Raw genomic sequence first — 18,551 nt, 5'->3', positions numbered from 1 at the left:
CAGCAGAAGGAGAAAGCCAAATATGAGATAAGGGTTTTGTTCATTATCATAAAGCTTATTATCTTTAATCACAATCAGAATCAGCTTGATTGGCCAGGTATGCTTACATACACAAGGAATTTGACTTTGGTGAACTGTGCTCTCTATGTACAAAAGTTTAACATCAAATATCAACAATTAAAGCAAAAGACGCTAAGACTAATATGTACAAGACTAAATAAGACACCAGTGCAATGGTGTGTAGTGCAAAAGATGCTAAGATACACACGATTATAGAATATGTAATATTATTAAATATTGTATTGTAATAACTCCCTTAATTTTAAACCCCATGTGCTGTGTCTTGTGTTTTCACCAGTAGCTGAGGCTAAAACAGGTTTTTGAGTTTTGAAACAAGTTGTGTTTTTTTTACATAAACAAGTCGTCTTGTTGCTTTAAAGTTTTTACCAGTTTTAGACTGTGGCGATCTTTTGCACATGTGTGAGTCTGCTCAGTGTCTCCATACGGTTGATACTGTGCGTCCTTGAGGTTCATTACAAACTGTAAAGCTCAGACTCACCATTGTGACAGCCTGTAGGCTCATACACTGGTAAACCTTTATATATAAGGCAGTTCTTGGTCTGCTCCCACACTATCTCTGTGTTTTATCTTGCAGAAAATTACCTGACTGTATTATTTGCGTTCTGAGGACCTCTTTATGCTCTCTCTTTTGGGTATTCTGAACCCTCAGCCTGGAATCTGTTGCAGAATAACTTGAAACTTAAGGAGCTGGTGTCATAGCAGAGTCTATAGGATGTGGATTTTTTTTTAGCTCGTCTGCTTGAACAACTGACTCCTAGATTTGACTCATAGACAGTTCTCTCTTAATGCACATTTGATTGTTTTGTAAAATGTATGTACTCTTCCTTTGTGTCTCTGTCTGTAACTCTGTGGTGTGCTGCTGACTGCCTTGACCAGGTCTCCATTAGAAAAAAGGTTCTGAATCTCAATGGGACACACCTGGTTAAATAAAGGTTAAATAAAATACAATTTAAATTGTGGATATGGGTACGACATATCATAAAAGATCTACCTGAGAAAACATTTAAAACAAATATGTATGTGAAATGTTTTGACATTCAATCCAACAAATGTGCTTCAATGATTTGAAACTCAATATGGCCTGAGCTATCATCACTGTTGCTATACAACTGCTACAATCGCTGTTATTATCATCTGATGCCAATTAGTGATGTTTTGTACTTTGCTAAGGCTGCCACAGAATCCTTGAATAAACTGAAAATTGAAGGTTTCAGCTTAAGATTCCAGTCAGCAATATTACAATTAAAAGCAATAAGTCAGAGACTCTAAATCTCTTTCAATACTAAAATCCTCTTTTCAGTTAAAGTTTGGATAAAGTTCACACATCTGAGATATTTGTAACTTTAGCTTTAGCTGCTAGAAGATGGGATGTTTCATCACCTGCATTTTCATAACGAAGCTTTCAAAATAAGAGAGCATAATAACGGCCATGGACACTGCTATGAAACTGTTTTATGGAGATATGCATATCTTCATGCGTGGACACTACCAGGGGACGGCGGTGGGGATTTACCATTTAGATACTAATCTGCACCACGGGGCCCAGACATGCCTCTCCTTGCTTTTCAAATCTTTGCAAATAAGGCCCCAAGGGTGCTCCTCCTGCTGCGTCTGTGGAAAATGAGGTAGAACAGGTCTAAAAAAACGAGCTCAACCTTGAGCTTGGAACCTGCAGCTAGGACACTTTTCACATAAACCTAAGCCTGCACATCAAAACATTTTATGGGCTGGAATCACATTCTGCTTGGAGAAGAAATGCTAAATAGGCATCTGAAAGACGAGAACAAATCTGAAGGCATTGATTCTCTGGAGGCTTCTGCCACCGGATCAAAACATGTATTTCCTAACTGCCTTGAAAATGTCTATGCTAACTTTCCAAAATTGACACTGTGATCTCATCTCTCTCCCACCGCCTCTCAAACAACATAATGCAGGTGTGTTAGCTCCGGGCGTGAATACAGAAAATCTTTAGAAACTGTGACGCCAACATGCCTATTTTTGACATTTTAGTGCTGCTGCACAGATGAGTTTACAGTATTCAGGAGGCAGTTTAAGCTTCCAAGACTCTATGTTTGTCCCTGATATATTTAGTGTGGTGTTGGATCACTGGCTGATGTACAAAGGGGGTTTCCAACGGAAAACTCTGAATCACTGAAAACCAGCAGCACACAAATGTCAAAAATGAAAAACCTCAATGTAAAAAATGACAAAAAACAACATTTTTTTTCTTGCCCTACAATTATTCCTCACAATCACAGTATTTGTATCAAGTCATAATGGGTCAACCAAAATTAAGTTATCTTAATAATTCTGTGACTGTCAGCCATTGCTTACAGTTGTACTTCTATATATAAAGCTCACTCACAGCCCTCGGTTACAGGAACTGCAGGTCATGAGGGTTAAGGCTGTTGAATGTTTCATGATAAATAAAGAGTGTGACTCCTTTAAAACAGACAAAAGATTTCTTCAGAAATATCAATTATGTCATTATCACACAAATAATCTTCTGATCCTCTATCAATTACCTTGTTGCCCTTTAGTGGTAATAAATAGTGTAATTCAGTGCTTCCCAAATTGTGGGCCGCGGCCCCCTGGTGGGCCATGTTGGTACTGCAGGCATGCTGCGACAGTCTTAAGTTTGGAAAAGGCATCACAATAATGATGATTTACCATGAGTCAACCCTTTAAGTGATTAGTAAGGCGTGTCATGACTATTCATGGACATAATGTTTCGTAAACCTTCGTGTCTCTCCTGACATAATATCATGTTGTAATGTCCAATAATTTACCCTAACTGAAAGTGATAGCTGTAGTCATTTTTATTTTATAACGGGACCCGGAGTAATTTTATATTTCAAAGTTCTCTGACAGGTAAATAAACTCCTAGATTCACTCTCATTTTTTATTAGAAGTATGTTTGTTTTAGCAAAGGAGCGACTAGCACAGCTTAGCATAAAGACTGGAAGCAGAGGGAAACAGCTAGCCTGTTCTTTCTGAAGGTTAGAAGCAACATAGGAGCACCTGTAAAGCTCCCAATTTTTTAATAGGAATATAAAAACAACAATTTGAAGTTTTACAGAGACTTAAAGAGTTTTCTAATGTCCTCATTAGCTCACTATAACCTTCTACAACAAACACCAAGTGAGGGAGTAGTGAGTGAATGATTGACTCGTACACATCTGTGAACATCTGTTTTTCCTCTAATCTTTGGAGAATTAATCAAATACAAATTATTGTTTGTTCTGTTTTTAACTCCTGCTTCCAGTTTTGATGCTAACCTTAGCTGGGAGCGTGCCTATGTTCCCAGAAGCCCTATGTTCCCACATTTCCTTTTTCATAAATTTGTATCAGATTTTATCCCCCTTTCTCCCAATTTGGTAGCCAATTACACCCAACCTATTATCCAGTAGCAATGGACTACAGATGGAATGTAGCTTTTAGCTAAATCTGGTGCGCCCAAACATTTAATGTAAGTGCACATTGTCCTTTTAAATAAACTAACTAAGTAGCACAGAGGCCTCGCATTAACTAGCTTCAGGTCAGATCAGTCGAATGAAGCGCAGCAACTGGACGCAAACCATAGTTTGCAGTGCATCAATACCATCAAAAGCCGGGTTGGCATAGAAAGGGGTGCTCCAGTGATTCTTGGAGTCACTTTCCAGCCCTCTGGAGGTGTCATAGGGCCTAATTTTCATTGAAAAAAAATTCTTAGAAATGTGGGACCATAGAGCTGACCCCCCTTAGCTTATCCCCAACAGGCCCCTGCTCTGTGACGTACATGAATGAAAAGTGGTTCTGATATTTCATCTGACTCTTGGAGAGAAAGTGTAGTATTTCCAAAAGTCTCAATAAATGCCCTCAAATTATTAAATGGTAGCTTACCTATTCAACCAAACATTTCCTGGGCTTTATCACACCGCACACTTTGTTTTAGAACATAATGCTCCCAGGGTTTACAGATTTGTCCCTCCAGACTTGCAGTTGTTATCGCTTACTGTACGCTGCAGAACCTGGCTGAGCTTCGAGTGTTTGCGCCTCCTAAGAGTCTGAAGACGGAGGGATTTCCGTCAAAGCTCCAATCTCTTCCTCCCAGCTGTCCAAAGCTGGCCTTTTGGAAAAGCCTCAATGGAGAATGCTGATGGACAGAATGAAGACAGCTCATGTGTGAATCCCTCGGAAAGGAAGGTTTGATTTATATTGAAGCTCCATCTCCGTCTTCGTGTACTCATCAATTCTTTCACAAATGGCTCTTTCATTGATTTTGGTACATTTAGACTTCTTCTAAGTGGATCTCCCTTCAATAGATGTAAGACATTTATTTTAAACATCAGTGAGACTTCCAATTATAATCTGTGATTTACGGTGTATTTGTTTTCTTTTTTTTAGTAATGGGGTACCAGTACAGTACAGAGTAAGATATAATGTAGATATATTAATGTAGCACAGACAACAAGATGTGCGTTTGAGAATCAGGGCAGTTTGAAATCATTTCAGACTCTTCAGCAATCAGGTACCTTTTTGTTTTTTAGGTACTTGAACTGGAAAAAGATTCCAAAATCATTCAAAAGCTTTAACTGAACATAATTAAAATTAAAATATCATAAACAAGGAAGTTCAAAGATCGGAGAATGGGAACACTTTAATGAAAAAATATTCCGACCACTAATTTCTCATCAGTCTCCTCGCAAATTCGAAACTGTTACTCTGTATGTGCAAAGCGATACAGAAAGATCCCATCAGGATATACAACACCAGATCCCCCCCTGTCCGTACTTTTGTTGGGTTTTCATCTATGCGGTGGAGTGATGAGAAGGATTTTTCAGTAGGATCATGTAAACATCACTGAAGTGAAGTTCTGGCAAGAACTTTGTTGTTTTTAGTGATGTAAACAAAGTCCTGTGTGCTGTATGAGGGTCGCGGTTTAGTTCAATATCTCTGTTTGTCAGAGGTTGTCAGGTGATGTATGCATGTGTCTTTTTGATAGAAAATAAACACGCCTGCGGCTCCACAGAGTATTCAATGGCGGAGGTCTCTCTCCTCTTTTTGACCTCCAGTCAGCCTCATAACTGATGACTATGAATAGTGACATATAGTGATACTTTTGAGTATCTATATTATGATTTGTTAAACTGGAAACTGGAACCACTACTACTAGATTGCAGTTTTTTTTTAAATATTTTTTTTAGCTATTTTCCTCTTAACAGTAGACGGAGACAGGAAAGTGAGCATATATTGCTGGCATTTACACAAAAAGCAGTCTAATTAAACAGACAGAGTCTTAAATAATGCAAATATATCATAACAATATTTCAAATCATAGCACCTCTATATTGATAGCAGTTTCTTGTCAATACACAACCCTAGTGTCTATGTATCAGGGAACACTGTACTGGTTAAGCTTGAGTGCAAAACATTTTTTGTTTTGTTTTTGTTTAACTAGATAATCAAATATTGCTTTTGCCAACTAATTACAACAATGTCAAGTCAAATAAGCTACTGTCAGGTAACTGAGCAAAAATAAATATCAATCTTTGCTTTTGGTGTGTACCTCTGGTGTCTGTCAAGGAAATAAAATACACATTTAACTTGTTCTCAAACTGCAGAGGGCAGATTTTACACCCTCCAGATTCGGCTGTTGTATATTCTGTTTCTCACACCAGAGGAACTCGTGAATTCATTAAAGAAACGCTGTGAGAATGGTGGACTGTGTGTAAAATAAACAGACACTTTCTATTAGGCCGGGGCCTTTGATGCACAGAGACAGGTACCCTCCGGAGCAAATAATCAATTCCTTCTGCCACTGTCTCCCCTCACACACATTATACTACAAACAAACACACACACATACATACAGGTACTTTACAGCCTACTGTCAGCCTGCATACTGCTGAGAACAAAAAGCAGGGAGCACTTTGTTGCACACACTGGGTAGGGGTGAGTCCTGCTCCTGCTCAACACAAAATGCTTTCCTATGTGTTTTATCACTAATAGATTTTTGTGATTTTTATTCTATGCTAATGACGCTGTGTGGTTGATCTTTCCTCATGACTGGAGAAAGACTGGAGCAGACAACAGAAGGAAGGCTTTGTTCTGGTTGACTACACTGTGACAGACACACACACACCGAATATGACACATACACACTCGCTAGGGTTTTGCAAGTGTTTAAGATGGACTCTGAGGACTCTCAGACAAGCACAGCAGGCTCTTTTGGCTGTCTTCCAATCAATATGACACAAACTTAGAAAACAAACACAACAGACTTCAGTTCAAAACAATCACACAGTCCCAAGGCAAGGTCAAATTCTAACGCAAACACCAAGAGGTCTCCACTTCTGCACAAATAAAACATTTTCTGCATCTGTAGTTGTAAGATTTTCTTTGCAAAGCAATCAAAATCAAATGAAATAATCAAATTATGTCCCCTCCATGTTTTCTGTTAATTCTTACTTATTCATTTTAACAGAACTGTTGAGACTATTTCACAATCCCATTAGGTTTAATGAGAATGGGTTGTATAAACAGCTCAGACAAAAGCAAAGGAGGAGGATTAAGAAAAAATCAAGTCACTCATCCATTTATATGATTTATATTCAAATGAATAATTATCACCTAATAGAAGCACTAAACATTCAGTCATGATTTTCTCTTACCTTGATGTCCTTCATACTGTATCCATTCCTTTCTCACACACCAGCTCTTACTGCAACAACAATGAATTTCCATGGCAACCAAATATGACTGAACTGGATATTTTTACTTTTTTTTTACTTTAAGTTTAAAATGTCTAAATTTTGTGTCCACTTCTAATCAATTAAAAACATCAGTAAAACATGTCGGTGTAGCAGTGAACGGCTGGTGTTTCTTTGGAAAGATGCCCACACCACCTCCCCCTCCCTACTCAAAGTTAAGGTGTTTTTAATATTTCCCCATGTCCACTGGGTCAGGGTGATGGGATGGCAATGCAATGACCTCTATTTGTAAACTGCATTAAATCTTTTAAAATCACTGACTCTCTTCCCCTTTCCTTGGGTATAGATGTTTAAAAAACTGTGAAAAAATGTGTTGCAAAATTAACAAAAAAATGTACAGACATTTTTCATCCATAGATAGAGCAAATATTTTAACACCATTTAACCAAGTGGTAACACCAAGTGTTGACAAATAAAGCAAATGCAGAAGTGCAAAGAAACTGGAGTTCTTTGGAAATCTCTGGAAATCAATCTTTGGATACGTAAAAGACCCTGTGCAATCCCCCACTTGTAACTTTCAGTCTTCCGAGTTTTGGCTGAGTTTTAAGTTGGGCTAAGTTGGCCGCATCTCTCTCACCAAAGATTGCGGCAAGCATGCAACCACTACAGAACTTCCACTAGATCTCTCAAACCTGGTTCACACTGCAGGATAATCGGGCCAATTTGAGCTCTGATTCAAGGCTGCTCGGACCCGATTATCTGTTCAGATTATCTTGTAGTGTGAGAGGTACAAAGATCAAATCTTAACGTCCCCGATCTGCCCGGCGATCGTCCGGGACGCCCCGATTTATTTCAAACATGTTTGATATTTAGAATTTAAAATCTTGACGTTTACATCATTAAAGGGTCCGGCAGAAGATGTGTGTGACTACAATATAATCACGAGAGACAAGGGGGGACTGTAGTCATGGCGACCAGCGGCAGGACGCAACCCAGCGTTTTTTTTTTTGTAGTTTTCAGTACAGATGATAAGTGCAGCATTTTTCTGAAACTCGTATCCATATATCTACGATTGTAAAAACTTTTCTATATCCTACAACAATTTCCACTTCCTTTGTTTTTTTCAAATGAAATTTATTAACAATTGTCAACGCTCTTCTTTGGTCTGATAAAATAATAGAAGTCTGCCAGTGGGATCGGCACCAGGGGCCACAGCCCGAAGAGACTGTGAGGTCCCATACAGACACACTACATTCAAACTGTTCTGTCAGTCAAAGGAACTAAATATTACTCACAATAAGAGACTCACAAACATATGCCACCTTCAAAACACACCTCAAGCAGTGGATAAAAGAAAACCAAGTCTGTGACCACCTTTAACCTTTAACCTTTAACCTCTATTATTGCCTTGTGTCACTTGTGTCTTTGTATTTGATTTGTAATTTGTCTTTCTCTGTTACCTGCCTAGGGACAACAGATGGAAACTAGCACTTCTGCTATAATCTGGCATTTTTACAGCTGTAATTGTTACAGCCCCCCCCCCCCCCTCCTTCCTTTCCAATAACACCCTCTACTCCAAACATGTTAACATCTGGCTCAAGAAAACCAAGATGGCCAAATGCTGTACTCGAGGCTTCAATCATACAATCAAGAAACCGAGTGTTTCTACATCCATTATTTATACAGTCCATGCGTTTGACCATTTAACACACTGGTCTGTTTATGACTAACCAAAATCAAAGCCAAAAAAAGATGGAGAACGAGTTTGAAAGCAATTCTCACCTCCATTAAACCGGTTAATAAACAGTGGAGTTTAAAATATTGTCGATTTGATGTGAGGATTACTCTGAAGAATGATTTGAATTAGGCTGTATTTCAGTTTGCCCATTCTTTTATTTAAAGCTCTCCTCCAAACATCCCACCACAATATCGCCAACTTTAAACCGAAACAGAAATATCAGCAGAAACAAATATTCCACCCTTCTTGAATCTGGGTCAATCCTGCAGAGGGGGAACATCATTAAAATGGAACGGCAGGTGTGTGTTTCTTATGATCATTATGCGAGACTGTGGCAGATAGTGTACACGGCTCCTCGCTGCCTCCACCCACCGCTGTCCATCAATTAGAGTGTCAGGTTACTGTAAAATAATCACCCAACGCTTTAACCCTGATCTCATGTTGTGTGTTAACCTTTGAGGCTCTGCACCAACCACACATTTGCAAACTCTTCACATACATTTCTGACAGAATCTGCCTGAGGGAGGCGACTATAAAGAGTTATAAATGTTGACACAGAGCTGTAACAGACAAGAAAAGGGTCATGGGTAAAAATCAAAATAAACCCCATTCCCGGCTATTCACTTGTACATTTTTATGACCCAGTATGTGTGAGATAAGCTGCTGTGACAATGACACAATCAATTTGCCTAAAAAAAAATCACATCAGCAACATTCCTAGCAACAGGGCGTATATTTAGCCCCTGCTTGTCCTATGACATAGTCATGCCTGACACCCAATCTCGGCACCAAAAGACACGACGGAAATTCAAAAAGAACCTAAAAATAACTGTCTCAAGTGACAAAAGACTAGGCTGCATGACTCAAAGAAGGCTGACCTACATTACTGTCAATAAAATATTCTGTTGTGTTAAATGGCTCCTGAAGACACATTTATACCAACATAGTCTAATTAAGGATACGGATGATCTATTGGTTGATGATGTAAAACTCAAACGAGCTTAAAAGCATAAGAGAGGACTGACTTTACTCCTCTTTATCTCTACATTTAAAACATAACTGTGTGCATGAAATATGCAGATAAGGGGTGACAAGTTGCCTTTCTTGGTAATTGATGGGATCCATCCATCATCATCACCTTTTTGTCCTTGTCAACTCTTTAAAACTCATCAGTCAAAAATCTATTTACACACCATTGTTCCATTTCATTCTGGTCATTTCTCTGCTACGGGCTTTTTCCAAGGCTGACCAGCTTGAGCCTTCTCAACCTTTTGCTTGGCTCAGTCCGTGTAAATATTCAGCTGTACTTCAGCATCAGGGTGAAGTCCTACTTTGTTAGTCATGCTCTGACTTATGCTGACCCATGCTTTTTTTTTTTATTAAAGAAGCAACAGTCTTGGACTCTCCAATTCAGCCTCCAAAAGTTGTTGTCTTAAAGCTACACATTTGTATTTATTTATTAGGCAGTTAAATGGCTAGAGGGCATTTATCCAAATAAATATATTTATGAGGACATTTTAATGATTATTTCACAATGGTGTTGATGCGATGCCAGTATTGCCAAAGCCTACGACACTGCCTACATGTTGGTATCAGGTATCAGCGAGTATGCATGTTGATGCACTGGTTTGATAACAAACAATGGAGAGAGGTGCAGAAAGGTTTAAAGACCGATGCAAAGCTGGACAAACGCTGAAGCTTCAGTGTCCGCGACATACTGTAGAAACCTGCGTGCACATCGACTCTAGGGAGGCGGGGGCGGGGGGAGACAGTTAAGCCGTTTTCACATATGCACTCCGGATAATATTTAGATAATTAGAGGAGGAACGCTCTGGAGATTCTCCCGACCTAGACATTCACATATGCTCCTCACAGCGGGGGACTTTCCCTGTCAGAGGGGGGAGGGGGGCCAGGGGATTTCCCGACGTAAGACGTGACGTGAATAAACAACGCGGAAGTAGCGGCTGAAGCAACAGAGTCCGCTACACGACGCTATAATGAGAATATTTGCCTTCATATCAATGCTATGTGTAATCCAATGGAATGACAACATCCACAAAAGAGAGGAGAACAACATACTGACGAACAGAAAACAGAATGCAGCCGTTTAATTACGTGCACGGAGATCGTAGTGGTCGCGTGCAGACACTTTAGCCGGTCACTGTATATAAACGTCATTCTCTTTCTATTGGCTGGAGTTGAAATCTCCAGAGTATATGCTGCCACGTTCAGACATCAGCTCACTCGGATATTCTGCAGAAAAAATACTAGGGGTCTGGCCGGAGAAACTCCGGGTAAAGTCTGCGCGAAAATGCAGCTGTTTGCGTTCACACATAGCCTAAAGAACCTCTGGGTAGCCTAATCTCCGGAGTTTTTCAGGAGATTTCCGTATGTGTGAAAAGAGTTTTATAGGGCTGCTATTTTCTTTTCGAAGTTCGAACATTTGTTTAAACCTGGGGGAGAAAGTTCACATTTGAACTGTAATGAGCCGTTCAAATTCAAAATATACGGTCTATCAGCCATGCTGTCTGAAGTAGTTTGCAGTTTGAGCCAGCAGAGGGCCTCAGTAAATGATAACAGTAATGTTGTGGCAAAAGCAACGGGCCGGGGTGCGATTCAGGAGATGCACACTTACATGAGGGAGACTCCTGTCTCTGTAGACAGCAGGAGAGACAGAGGGTCGCTACACACAATAGCAAATATTTGTGTGTACCATGAACCTGCGTGCACTCTGAACTGTTGTTCTCGTCAGCAGGTAATATTGAGAATGAATAGAGACAGAGCTGGGGGGTTAGAATGTGTTTGAACGTTAAGTGTCATATTCAACATTCGTTCGAAGTTGATTTTTTTCAAAAGTGACCGCACTAGACAGCTCTCTATCTTATTTGGACTGCAGTACCAACGTTAAATGCTAGGTGTCAGAGTTACATAGTGCTCCTTTAAAGGTAGAATGTGTTAAACATAAAATGATTATTATAATCCTGTTCTTTTTCATTTGCTACAGCAGTATGATCGGTTTTATTTGTGAACCTGCATGAGCAGTCTGAAAGTCTTAAAGGTACAGTCCTTTAACTCTTAACTATAAATATAGATTAGAGAGCACTGATTGATATGAAACATTATAAAACAATGTGTTGATCCATCCATACAGTTTACTTGAGTTTTTGAGTTGCTATTTCTTTTTAGATATACATTTATCTTTTCTTCTAGTCAAGCTAGAAAATAGCTACAATTATAAAGAAAATGTCATACTTATGAACTAACAAAAACACACAAAGCTTTCAAATACTAACTCGAAGGCTCCAGTCCCTAACCTGCTGGATTATATCAATCCTCTTAAACTATGCACAGTAAATAAAGAGTGTTGAACTTGTGCTCAATAAGAGGAGGTTGAATTTGGTAAATGCATTACAACTGATAAACAGGCAGTCATGAGACACTATTATTTAATGTGGCATTAAATTGTGTGCAACATGTGTGCAACAGACACATAATGACATAAAGGCAGAGGCACTTTGGAAAAGCTTTAGTTGTGCCCTGCAGTGTTTGAGCAAAACTCAAGAAAATACCCACAAGACAGATTCTTCTCCGTGCATCAATTACCAATATGCCCGTAGTGATTTGTGTAAATTGAAATTGTTTACTAAACACAAGTGCCTATTATGCAAAACGCATCATGCTTAATTAATCTTTGCTGCAGTAAGAGTGTCTTGCGGTGTAAGCGTATTAAATCATGAGTCACATCAGCTTGAACTTATTGTGGAAACATAACAACGCTGATATGGTTTTTGGCTCACGAGAGAATAATAACAGAAGATTTGCAAGGGAGTATTATTACATGTTTTATTCATGTTGTTTTTAGGAGCGCGACATGTTTACGTGGAGTTGATAGATTTCAGTTATTTAAACTTTTATTCATGTAGTTATGAAGGTCCTCCAAGCTGAAGGGATATTGAGCAAAGCAAAGCAATACCCTTCAGAGCTGGCATGTGTTAGCAAAATGACACATGAGAAAAAAATAAATACATAATCAAGCAATTACTGTGTAGTTAAGGGACTAAAGGTATATCATTTAAGAGCAATATAACAGACTTGGAGAGTATCATTTTAAGAATTAACGGGCAGATTTGTGTCACAGTAATGAAAGTATTCATGCTTCTGTTTTGCCGGGAGCAACAAGCGACCCCGATAGAGGGTTCTTGTCCAGGATGTCTCTTTAAGATGTATCTGTGTGGTTCCCGGCCATCTGGTGGTAAAATACAGAAACTGCAACATTCATTTAATGTAAGTCAGGCCTACGGTATTTAAGACTAGCCAGAGTTGAGAATTTAACATTTACAGTATCAGACCTGTTAATCTAGGAATTGAAATGTGTAAACAAATGCACCGCTTTAATTTTAGAAAGACAATTAGGATGTTTAAAAAAACACAATGTTGAATTTCACATCTTTTTAAATTCTATGAGACTCTTCTAAATGCCTAAATATGCTTAAACAGCAGTTAAAATAAAGATTTTTGATCAATAATCTGTGTGCTACACGATTACATGTCTAGATTATGATTGCTATGAGCTGTTAGGTCATTTGATCAGGTTTATAGGTGATGGCAGGAAGAATTAATTTCCTTTACTAGTGTAATAATTTCTATGGTTGTAAGAGGTGGATTCCATTCCTGCTCACTTTGTGCTGGAGGAAAGACTACATTGCAAATATATTATAAGAATAACAGCATTACATGGAGTCTCTTTCTTCTTGCTTTGAGTTCACATCATTGAAGCAGGTATTCTATTACAATAAACACCCACAAACAACCCAACATCAACAAGGGTGGAGGGTTTAGGCTAACTGGGACAAAAAATGTTTTCTACTGCAGAGATTTGCACATTTACTAACTGCCTCCTGCCTGTTGCTCCTACAATAGAGTCTGAATGCAAATGAGCCATATGCCAGCCGTCTTACTGAAACAATAATTCACCACCCCTGAGCCCCCACACAGTGTAATGTTCATGCAATACTTGTGCTTTCACAGTTTCTGTAAAAAGAAATCCCAGATGCATACTGCGAGATGGACCAAGCTTATCTGACAAATGTCAATCTAGGAGGCTAATACGCTGCACGGCCCATTTGACAAACATGCTGGTTCCTTTCAAATTAAATGAGGGTTTGCTACTGCGCACACAGCCATAGGTTAGAGTTGCCATGGATACCCTGTCATTCAAATTCCTCAGCAGTTCCCCCGAACTGGAATATGACATGATTGGCTCCCATACACTGCTAATCATGTGTTCCTGCCAGATTGTCTCCCCCTATTAAAATCATTCATGTCGACAGATGATTGCTCATTGTTTTTCTCATCGTGTTAGATTACTGAGAATAAACGCATACTGTACAACTACAAGTTAGTCCTTCAAAGCTGAACAAAAATCATGCACATTCTTTGCTAAGGACGAGGGAGTGGATTCAGTAAGTACAGACTGAGCATGCTCTCTTTCACCACATGGAACACCAAGGGAACATCACAAAAATATTATGAGATGTTGTAGAGTTTCTTTGAGTATTTTTCAAAAAGATTTACATTAATAAAATGTATATTTATTATTATCATATGTTACATCTGGCTACTTTGCCAAATATTGGGCTTACACTTGAGACATGTTATGGTTAATCCAGACAAAATCAGAGCAGTTAAAGCAGCAGTAACTGTTTTTTGTTCAATAAAAATCTAAACACAACACTTACATTGTCACATTGTAAAGCCAAGAGGGAGACCACAAACCATGGTCTGTCTGCACATCCAGCCCATACTAAAACAACACTGGATAATGTTCTCATGTTCCTGGCTATACTTGCTAATAGTGTAATAATTTGCATTCTTATAAGCGAGGTTTTTGGTCTCCACCAACAATTCTTGGCGCTCTATCTGCTTTTTTTTAAAAGATGAAAATATCTACTGGATGCAGCTAGAGACATAGTTCATGAAAGAGGTTTAAGCTCACCAAAACAGAAATGGTGGGCCTCAAAACATGGAAGTGAAAGATGGAGACCATGTTGCAATAAAGGCTGAAAAGCTGGGTTTATGTTTTGTAAGGGTTCTTCACACTAAGAGAGACCCGTTTGACCTAACACATTTGAACAATTGCTGACAAAGAAAAAAATATTTGTGCAGGTCTAATATAGAATGTAACATTTTTAATAGCACATGCTTGTGCATAATTGTTAGGAAGACATTAAGAGATAAACTGCAGATAATATAGCTGAACAGTTGTTTCAGTATGCCTCTATCAGCGGTACTGCTGGGGAGTCGATCTGTTTAATTAGCTCCTTCGGTTGAAGTTAAGTGGCCTGCACAGCTGTACGTTTGGATTCATACTGAGTGACAAACATCCTCTTCTCTGATGGAAAACAAATCATCTTTTGCTGTAACAATCATTTTAATCAGTTTGGTTTAATACTGCTGCTTTTTGCTTCACATGTTTGCATGTCCTTCTCTAAAATAACATTCAGACGGCACATATTCAGATATATGGCTTATTGCAGTGCTGCAGTTGAATTTGTCTAACATTGTCAAAGTGTAGAACTGCATTATGTTACACTGTCAAGGTCAAAAATTCCTCTCACCGACAAACTTTAGTTTTTATGTATAATATTACAGTAGTTGTGGCTTAGCAACACATTCTGCCACAGTTCTCACTGTCAGTCCCCACGATGCATGCTGCATCCGGTTTTGGTTATTTTTTAGTATATAAAGTATTCACACAGCTTCACACATTTAACTATGAAACAAAGTACTTACATTTGGTGGAACTAGAGTTGAGGATCTTCTCCCCAATCCACCTTCCAGTACTCTCTAATCCTGATGTGTTTAAAGTTCCTCTTTAGGAGAAGTGATCGATTAGCAGGCCAGCAGGAGAGAGACGGCAGAGCGGCTGCTACTCACTCGGGTCCATCTCATGATTGAATTTCCAACGAGGTGCAATTGTATCAGCGGGTGCTCTGACTACAGGAGGGAGAGGACACAGGTCACCGCACTCCACAGGGTTCCACTTTCTTTGCAGCCTGAGGGAGGAGGGGGGGGGGGGGGATCTCTATCAGCGGCGGGGAAGTTGACAGCCTGTGCACAAAAGCTCCCATGAGAGACACTTTCAGTGATTCTGATATATGTATGGCAGAGGCTCTGACACACATGTAAACACCACACACACACACACACACACACACACACACACACACACACACACACACACACACACACACACACACACACACACACACACACACACACACACACACACACACACACACACACACACACACACAACACAACAAAACAGACAAACAATATAGAAAGAATTGCCCTGAACTGACTCACAGAAGCTCACCCCTTTCTAAAAATGGTCGCAAATATTTAGTTATGTTGAATGAAGGACACCAGATATCCCCAATTAACCTGAGAGGCCTGCATAATTCAGAAGCAGTATCACTGGTCCTTTCAGCATTCACATTCGTCAGGTTACACAGATAGGGGATGACGGATAGTAGACCACTTTCCTTCAAGAAAAAAAAAAAGCCAGAGTTTATTTCTAAAGAATGACACACTTTACTGAAAGTGGCTTAGTAGTGTGAAATGCATAAACACATTTTTCATTAATAGTTACCTTTCTTTTTTCTTTATTTCCCTTGCTAGGTGCTAATGTGACAGGCTACATGGGGACACAGAATTCTACAAACAATGAGAGTTTTTTAAAGTTCAATTCGAGCTAATACTTCAGAAGTAATTGTGCAGTTTTGGTGCAGAGCTGAGAAAGCTTTTTAAGTATGCGGTCCCTTAGAGCTCAGCTTATTATCTTGACCCCATGAAGAAAACACAATTAGAGGATAAATAAAGAAAAAAAAAGCAGAAACAGGCATTCACTTGTAGCTAATGATTTAACATTCATACAGAAAGCAATGCATATTTTACTAGACTTTGAACTTGCATCATAACCAAACATACTGAATTTGTGCTGATGCAATACGGCATGTTGCATGACCCCCCTTTTTAATGTGCAGCACAGCTGTTTATATTTAAAAATACTCTTTACTCTCATAGATATAGAAGACAGATAGATAGATAGATAGATAGATAGATAGATAGATAGACAGACAGAAAGACAGACAGACAGACAGACAGACAGGTAGGTAGGTAGATTTACCTTATGATCCCAAACTGGGAAATTGTGGACATCATCTTTTTTTAATCATAAATACAAATAATGTATACACAGATCCCTTTCATACACTTTGCCAATAAGTACGCTCTTTTCCATTAACAATGCTTTTTTAAAAATCATGCTCCTTAGAGGTCAGGTTTTGCTTGAACCCTTCATTCTTTGTGCAATCTGTGCTCACAGTTTTTGCACTCCTTGAATTACGTAATGCAAACAACTCATCTCTGAGCTTTGGGGTGCAGCTGTGTCTTTGCACGCCTGATACTGTCCCTGTTTACTTTGCCTTTGTGTTGGAGAGAACTGCAGCAATGTTTTCAGAAGAAGCTCTTGAGCATCATCTCCTGTTCTTTGTGAGAATCACAGGCAGCTTGTTAAACATCAGGTTAATCAGATATTGGTTTGAATGTTATTTCTGTCTGGGTGCATGGAGGAAATGCTATATGCTGTAGAAGGTGAAAACTAACTTGGGAAAAAAAGAACACAACCATCTTTAATTTTATAACATAGGCCTAAAGTGTATGTTGTTTTTTTAACTAGGAAAACATCTTATGTGACAAAGGTGTACGAAGCAAGAACTGGCATGTCTTTTTCTTATGTTTCTCCTGAGTTTTATAATATTCTAAAGATAGTTTAGAGCTGATGTGTTAGTTTTATATAAGAACAATGCTGTAATGGAAAATACTGTTTATTATACGACTGTTTTTAACATTTTCTTATTGGCCAGTTTATTAAGTTTTGATGAAGAGGTTACCTTAAGTTACTGTTGCTTTTTTAAGAATACACACAGTTGCATGTTTCCCCTCACCACAGCTAGTTAAGCGTGTAGGCCTGACTAGCTGTGGGGGTCACTCCATGTGTTTCGGTGTCTGAACTTGTACTCTTGAGTTTACAGTATCATCCTGTGGATTTTTCCTTTGGAATAAAAGTTGTTTGTGTTTTTAAACCTTACAACAGCCTTGGAGAGGATGATTCCAGAGGGACACATGTATGACAGGACTACCAGTTTAAAGTTTTGTCAGTAACAAAAGGTTAGTGATGCTTATAGCAATTGAAATAAAGTTTACTATTTTACTTTCTCAGGGTGAATACACGTTTGTTTTACAAAGAAAAACCTCTTGAATTTTCCAATTATGCTACCTTCACCTTTGCATCTTTATGAGGAATGCAGCTGTAGTTTACCACCGTGGCCACAAGATGGCAGTGTGCTTCGCTAGTTTGTTTAATTCACGTCACACATTAATACATTCAAGTTGCTAACATTTACCTGCCCAGGTGGTACTGATTTAATGTGATATATGTTGGCTTTATGAGCAGCGTTTTCTTTTTAAACGACTCATAACTTTGACTATTTCACAACCATGACTGGTGTGTTTGAAAACATTTTTTATCACAGACAAACGGAACGATTTTTACACATTTACCAGTAGAAAGTAAAACAAAGTTCAGTAAATCTAAAATAATGACTTAACCCTTGGTGGGTCAAAAAAAGAGAACAGGACAGGAAACGACGTACAGTAGGCTACTATTTTCTGTTGTTACCCCCTCCGTTTAGAATTGAACAGCAAATGCAGACAGGGAATTCCTTTGAGAAGCTATTTCACCCGATGGTCAAAGATTCGTCATCAACAAACATAGGATACTTTTTTTTTTTTTTTTTTTTTTGCTGCTGCTGCTGCTGCTGCTGCACCATCTCTGATTTAAATGTGTTAGAAAGAGATATTCAAGCCAACCTCGTTTGACTGCAGTGAGAGCACATGAGTCCACGGGGGTCCAGCCCACAGTGAGCACGCAGACAGGCAGCAGCTCTGCGGATCGGATTGGACGGAGGGAGTGA

The sequence above is a fragment of the Labrus mixtus genome, chromosome 13 (genome assembly GCF_963584025.1).
Source record: "Labrus mixtus chromosome 13, fLabMix1.1, whole genome shotgun sequence".
In the NCBI taxonomy this organism is placed as follows: Eukaryota; Metazoa; Chordata; class Actinopteri; order Labriformes; family Labridae; genus Labrus; species Labrus mixtus.
Note: the sequence above shows the minus strand (reverse complement) of the source record.